Genomic DNA, 8228 nt, shown 5'->3' with positions numbered 1-8228 from the left:
ATGCTTGCATAAAGATGTATAGTTCATTTTGTGAAGATTCTCCTTTCTATTGGAATTACATATTATTTTCTAATTTCGTTATCAGATGGTGAAAAAAGTCTATGAAAATTGCATTGTGGTCAGATAAACTTATGTTTGAATTATGTGTGGTGTATTGAAATATATCTTTGTTTACTAGACAAGTGGACGCACACATAATAGTATCATTACTGTACTTGATGTTAGCTAGAAACACTTTAAATGCTTACATTTTGCCTCAAGAAAGTGAAGAAAGATCCCTTTGAGGCGGGGCTAGAAATACTTAAAATTGGCTAATTTTTTTTGTGAGATGTTTTGATACCATAATGGTATGCAATGATATCAAGTGGTATGCACACTGTATGTTTTGAGTTAAAAGAAAGAAATTGTGCATTTTTCGATACACATATTTCGTGACCATACAAGTGAATGTTGAAAACTTGCATTTCTGTGCACCAACAACTATACCCACCCACGCACATAAAACGTTTTATTTCACTTTATGTCAAGATACGGTAAATCTTGAATGGACAAACAATTTCAAGTTGGATCTAAATCACGGTGCAATGCGCCAATCTGTGTGATTCCAATGGGATTCCAATCCAGGACCTTTCGATTACAATCCGACAGATTTATCACTACCCGTTTTCTCTTTTTTTATATTTTTTTTGTCAATTTACATCAAATACGGGAAAAAATGGAGATTTCAGAATTGAGTAAGCGTCCATCTCTGTTTGCGGTGGTTAACCTTGAAGCTGCACGTTACGTAGCGCACGAATGCTTTTACACAAATATATCTCACCTCGATCACCAAAAGATATCATAGCATTCTGAAAGTGCTTCCCGTACACCGCGTGCATTTAGTGGATGAGATCGCGGGTTCTGGCATGTAAGTAGTAAGAGAGGAAATGTTATACTCGTTGCACGAATGGACGACAATACGACCAACGTTGAGCTAGCACACAATGTTTCTCTCAACTATATTATTGCATTAATTAGCGACAATAATCATAAACTCCTAAGTTTAGTGGAATTTATAGAAATGCTTAATTTTACGAAAACTTATAACGTTTATGTTTGGATATTTTCACTCACTCTCGGCTCCTGAGTTTCCCTTATAACTTTCAAACTAATGGACGGAAATCAGTGAAATTTGACAAAGACATACATTGGTGTATGAGAAGCACTGTTACAGTAGGATGCTACTATCTTTTACAATTCGTGTGACGTCTTAAACTGCGCGAAATGAAGGCCTATTACGAATACCTTCCCATACAAGCAGTGGCGCAGGAACGTTTTTCAGTTGGGGGGGGGTACAAAATTCAGCCTACCATATATGTAAGAGGTCTAACTTTGGATCAATTGTAGAACATTTGACAAAGCATTTATTTGTAATATTCTGTATAATTTGCTGTACCTAACGACGCTCTTCAAGCACTGAAAGTACTATCATTACAAATATAAAACCGAAATACTTCGGATCTCAGCGCAAGCAAGGAAAACCATTCGCACGAAAGTTTTCTTTTCTTTTTAATCTTTGGTGGACAATATGAAGAGTCGGTCAAGATTTCTTTTCATATGCAGTGGTATTAAATACAGATACCTAGATAAAAAAACCTATAGCGCAACAGCCCAATATTGGGCCAAGGCTTACCTACCGACTGCTGGCCTCTCTCCCACGCGGGCCACCAAGGGGGCGTGGAGATCTGCAGCCAGACTAGGGGGACGGGTAGTCGGCCCGACCGACCCCCAGCCGTTGTAGGACTTCGCGACTGGATTACGCTCACTCACTCGGAGCTCCCCAATTTCCTCATGATGGTGGGTTGCCACCGGTCCTATACACAGGACGAAAATTCCCGGACAGATACCTAGGTACATGGGTGTGTTTTAGGGTGACATTACAATTTCTCGTTTATCTGAAAAAGTGCACTTTAAAGTAAGCAAAAGCATGTGTGTGTCACAATTAAAGTTTTTCGCATCTACATAGAAAATCCAAAACACGTTCCCATTTCGCCAGCCTCCGTGGCGGATTAGTTAGCATAGCGCGCAACGACGCCAGAGGTCTCGGGTTCGAATCCCGGCCTGCGCATAGATGTTACTTGTGAGTGTCCTTTCATCAATTTCAACATATCATCACTCATCATCATCTTCGCGATTAGACAAAAGTGGCAGAAATGCAAACCAACTATTACAAATCAACAATCAAACATTCTCTTCTCACTCGAAGACCTTGTGAATCCAATCCAAACTTTACCAGTATCTACAGCTGAGTGTGAAATAATTTAGAAGTTTTAAAATTACTTTTCCTTTCCTTAGACCCCCGTACATTGCTTTCATGCAGAAAAAGTTGCAAGAAATTCGATCACGTCTAAGTATCACAGTGCCCTTGACAAGTCAACTGGCAAACCATAGAGCCTGCAGTGAGTCTCATTTATCTCGTACATTCATCTGACTATTGTAATTTTCTTACAGTTTGACTTTAGAGTTTCACTTAAAATTGTGTTTGTGTTAGATTCGATATCAAAATTAGATTTTAAGCAATTAATGTCCAGTTTTAAATATACCTAATACAAGATAAAAATATGGCCTCCCCCTCTCATAAAGTCACAAATTGCACCCTTTTTATATGTCTAGGAATCATTTAATTTCACCTAGGAATAATATCGCGATGAGACAAGTCGAGAATTGTCACAGCCTCATCTCGTCTCTAGTGTGGTGAGGTACTTCTCGCTTTTGTTTGGGCTTATTTTTGTTTCGGTTTCCACTCGAAAGTTATTAAAACTTATTCTAGTTTCACTTCATGCTCAGGCTAGTCGAGACTGGATCTACAGTTTCTAATGTAATCAAAGGCACTGTGCATGTGGGACCCCTTAATTACAAGGTGAGATATCTCATCCTGACCAACGAAGTGTTAGTATAAGCAACACGTACATTGTGCCTCACCACTCGAAGTTTCACAACGTACAATATGTCACGATAACAAAAACTTTTCTCAACAAAATTTTTCTGCTTTACATCTTGTTTCGACGCTGCGAACCGTCGAAATTCGGAATTTTATCCTGAATAGATGAGACCGGGAATCACAGGCTCGCAATTGTCACTAATCTATTAAATTCGCAGTTAAAATAAACAAAATATACGACTTATTTGAAAAATCAATAACATATACTCTTGGCATGTCTGGATAATACAGATAGTAATTTAAATTTATTTTAAGCAATTTCTTCAAATATCATACCTGAGATAAGAACGAGATCTTCTCGGACATCAAGTATCGTCTCGGTTTGATTTTGCAGAGATTTATTTCAGTCTTGTCTCGAAATTTGAGAGGAAAAAGAGACTTTTTCTTGTCTCAGAACCATCTCCATTTTAAAAAAAATCTCTTAGGATATAGATTTAAGTATAGTTTTCCAGACACGTTCTTACAAAGTTATGAAAATTATGGGTGAAGTACAGGAGTACATTGTCCCCCTCAAGTTGGTCTGTCGTGTCTCGTCTCGTTTGTGTGAGTATTTCGTTTCGAAAAATTTCATTTCAAAAATTCATATACTCTTCAGATGAAGATTTGTATCTTATCTTTGAATCGACGCGACCCCTTCTTTAGAAAAGTGTACCCCGGTTTGAATTTCTCTGGTAAGAAAGATAATGCTTTAAGTTATAAACAATATAAATATGAATTGAAAATAGGTTCCTTTAACAGTAGCACTTTGCAGCGGTTAAACTATCTAAGGGGGGTACAGGAGGTACAATGAGATTTAAGGATTTAGGGGGTATAGTACCCCCTTCAAAAATTTAGGGGGTACATTGTACCCCTGTACCCCCCGTTCCTGCGCTACTGGTTACAAGGAGAGGCAAGTCCAGGTATACAGTCAGATTGCGCACACTTTTCCGGTTTTATCAATGGTATCTGATAAGCCGTTGACAAGCTGTCACAATGTACAGGATTCCGCACAAAAAATGAGACGATGTTGTCAAATGTTCTAACCTAACCTAACCTAGCCTAATCCTTAAGAGATTTACTCTTGTATTTCTAATTTCTCTCTCTCTTCTTGTCTAAAGAAAAAACAAAGTGGACCAAAATGTGTGCGCAAAACAGGCCAGTGAGATTTGTACGCAATTCTGGATCTAAAGTGTGCGCAATTCAGTTGCGGCGATGTCCAGGCAGGTCTCGAATTTCTACACTCGCTACGAGGTCATGGTGCTTCCCGTACAGCAAGGCATGCATACTCGCATCAAATTTCACTGAATTACGTTCAATAGTTTGAAAGTTGCAAGGGACAATCAGGGGCAGAATGTGAATGAAATACCTTGTATATCAAAAATAATAAACAAAATAGAAAAGAGGACAAGTCTGTGAAACCGTTTAAGTACAGAGAAACTAACGCCCTGTTTTTCTTTTTAAAAGTATCAGGACATTAAACGCATACTCTCGAATATATGCGTGTCGATGCGGGATTACTTCGGGGGTTCCTCCCCGTTTATAAAGATTTTCTGTTTTCTCCCACATTCCTGCAAGGACAACAGCGTTTTCCCGTGTGTCTCTCCAAATGAATTGTTCTAGTATGTCCGGTGTGTGTACAGATTGGCTAACAGGGTGTACAGGTTAACCCCTTCTCTTTGAAATTTTCTGACAAAATCGTTTCCCGTTCTGTGTATTTTTTGCTTCTGAATAGTAATATTTTTTAGTAGCTACTTCTTCTGCACAATTGAGGACTAAAAGTGATAAACAATGTAAGTGCCAAAAGCGAAATTGTTGGGAAATCGCATCGTTCCGCACATCAGCCCGTAAGAGCGTTCAGACTAGTGACTTCTTTACACGCCCTTTGAACTACTTAGAGGGCTACCAGCTACTGTTCACGTTCACCACATTGTACATTGGATTGGATTGATTTGTTATTTTTAGTCCACTTGACACGCACCTTCTGCCTTTAGGACTTTATGTTAGTCGGTTACAACCCTTTTATCGGACTTCTCAAAGGCTTCTTAGGGTTAGTAGGACCAAGCCCTTGCGAGGTCTGTGGTGTAGGATTTATTTTTTATTATCACCTATGTAGGTTTGAAATGAAAGATCATTAAGACCTTTTTACTCGAAGATTTATTTAAACTTCTGATGTTATACAAACAATTTTTCAAACAGACAATTCACCCGATACAACTTGTAGGCCTAAACCTATTAGTTGTACCGAAGTTTATAACCCTGGTCTTTTGATGATGCAGGAGAACGCCTTATTCAGAGTTGGGTTTGTGGAATATCTGCCAAATGGAGTACATGTACACCAGCCAATCCGAAGATTGAAGCAAGATATTGCCCAACGTCCCCTGAACCATCAGCCTTTCGGCAACCAGGAGAATGTCCCGTAGACTTGCAAAAGTCTAGCTCTTTTTTATCACAATTTTGTTTACAATATACCAAGGTTACTACATAGTTGTTTTATATTTCCATAGTTTCAATATTTTTTCTGATTTAAGTTAAACAATTCATTTCCTATTGTAACATTAACAATAACACATTTTTAAAGAAAAGATTCCAACATAGATTAATATAATACAGATTGAATAGTTCTGTGCTTGAAAAAGTATGTGTTGACAGGGGCGACACATAGCGTTCCCCCAGAAGAAAATAAAATTAAATATAAGTGAACGTTATTTAATTTTGTTTTATAACTTTTTCTCCTTTTTTGTATATTTTCATTTTTCTTTCACTTCTTCTTCTTCATGATGTGAGACGATGTTTCATTTGGGATCGTCTTCTTGGAATTCATTCTTCATTTGCATGTAGCTTCTGGAGAAAACAGGAAATGTTTTTACATTTTGTTCAACACACTCCTTCGTAAAACGTCTTGACGTCAATTAGCCAGATCTTCCATCCATTTAGGTCTTCTTCTAGATTCTCCTCTTTTTGAATGGGAGATGGATTTTGTAAAGGAAATACAGGTTGTTCTGCACTTATCTTGCAGATTGAAGTATTTACAAGTCTCTGTTTGTCAGAAAATAATGGGCAGTGTAGTTCCTCCTCATCTTCTTGATTCGGCAACCCTGGAGCGAAAGCCTTCTTTCTTGTATCTTCCTCGGCAGCGGACCTATTGTCTGAATGCGATACCCTTTCAGCCATCGATAGTTTCACACACGAAGTCTTACCATTAATTGCTTCAAAACTATCTTCTTGGTCATCTGGAATCAAACGTTCTTCAAATACTTGTCCCTTCACCGTTAAATATAATTTGTTGGCACCTGCATCCAAATTGACTCTATATCTCTTGAAGAAGGGATATCCAAATAACAAATCTGCCTCTAAATTCTTCACTACGTAGACTTGATCTTCAAAAGTGTGTCCTATAATTTCAAAAAGAATGGTTCGACATCCTACAATACGGGACCTCTCATGTCCAACAAAATCCTTTAACCTTATTACTGGACATCTTTGCAGTTTCAAGCCTGGTAATCTCTCTCGGAGCTTTACCCAAACATTATAATTCATGACGGTGCATTCACTTCCTGTATCCAAAGTACATCTTATTTTTAATCCTAAAACTTCTATTAGAATTTCTGGCTTCTTGCTGCAATTTCCAGTTACTTCGAAAACATTAAGCAATTTCCTTTCTTCAGAATTTGGACAAGAATTTAGATCTAGATATAAAACATCTAAATTTTCATTAGTAATTAGTTTGTCTTCTTCGCTCTCACAAACATGAAGATTGTGTCGCATAGTAGAAAGTAGAGCACCATCTACAACGACCTCTGGTTTAAATTTGCTCGACTGGTAGAAGGAATTTCCCAAGAAAGTGCTTTAATAGTGGAAGGAATTTCCCATACAGGTGCTCTAGGGTTCAAAGCACAGTCTTCTGGAATTTCGTCAGTCTGTATCCCACATTCTTTCTTACGAGACTGGTTCCAGTTTCTTTGATTCTGGTTCTTATTCCAGAATGTCCTTCTATCGGCATCCTTCCTTTGAAACCTTAGATTTCCATTAAACCTTTGGTTGATCGGTGCGGGCCTCTTATCTTCTTCTCCTCCATTCCTCCGGGATAGCTCTAGATTCCTTACTCGAGGTTGAGGATTTCTTCGTTCATCAGTTCCTTGGTGATCGGCTTTCCATCCTTCCATTTGTTCAGACGCTTCGAACTTTCCCAGGAAATTCGTGAGTTGGTCTATGTTGGCGGGATCTCGAGTTAGTACCAGTTGTCGCACTCGTGAAGGTAATTGGCCAATGATTAGGTTCAGCACTTCTGATTGGTTGATGGTTTCCGTCAGATTGCAGTATGCTGCATATACCTCCCAGCAATATTCCTCCAATGATAACCCCGCACCTTTGCTATAATGTTTATTCCTCAGGGTATTCATCTCCCTCTGTTTTGCTTCAGGTGATGCGTATTGCTTTCTAAATGCAGAGCGGAAATGTTCAAAAGTTTTCCATCTCTTTTCGTTTGCCATAAACCAAGCCTTGGCTTTACCCACCATTAGCGAAGGAAGGACTTTTAGTTGATACATCATGGGCATTTTCATTAAATCCATATAAGTATTTATCTCTTCCAGGTACCTCTCAGCAGATACTGAATTTATTTCTCCATTAAACTTGGTGAGGGAATTGACGTCAGACATTCGGAGAATTCGATTTGATGAATAGTTTAAGTAGGAATTATCTTCTACCATTTTTTCCATAGAGCAGTCTCTAGTTCGTCTAATTCTGCCACTCCTTCTTCGTTTCTTTCTTCGGCATGTTTCAGAATGTTCGGGAGATTCGGAACTTGAAGAATGTGAGGAGCCAGAGGTTCTTACACATATCTTCTTTGGTAGAGTTTCCATCTCTTCATTCCTATTCTCCTTGTCTAGCTGTAAGGTCTCCAACTTTGAGGTTAACGTTTTTATAATTTCAACATGTTGTGTTTGGACTTCTTTCGTTTTACTTATTTCACCTTCCAAATTTACGGATATTTCCCTCTGACTTTCCTTCAGCTCGGTTAGCAAATCGCAGTTTATATTATCCTTGTCCTCTCGATTCTTTATTTCTTGGTTCAAACTTTCTTGTAGCTGTTTAAAACGGTCATCATCTATCTGCCGTTCTTCTCTCCTTTTTTCCACTAGCTCTTCATATCTTTCGTATCTCTCTTTTCTGACTTCCGATATTTCGTTTCCTAAATTTATTTTAAAATTTTCAAACATTTTCTTACTTATTTCTCATTCCCTTTCTCTTTCAGCTTTCTGTTCAGCAT

The sequence above is a fragment of the Lepisma saccharinum genome, chromosome 19 (genome assembly GCF_977018435.1).
Source record: "Lepisma saccharinum chromosome 19, izLepSacc3.1, whole genome shotgun sequence".
In the NCBI taxonomy this organism is placed as follows: Eukaryota; Metazoa; Arthropoda; class Insecta; order Zygentoma; family Lepismatidae; genus Lepisma; species Lepisma saccharinum.
The sequence above is the reverse complement of the archived record's forward strand: the minus strand, read 5'-3'. Positions refer to the sequence as shown.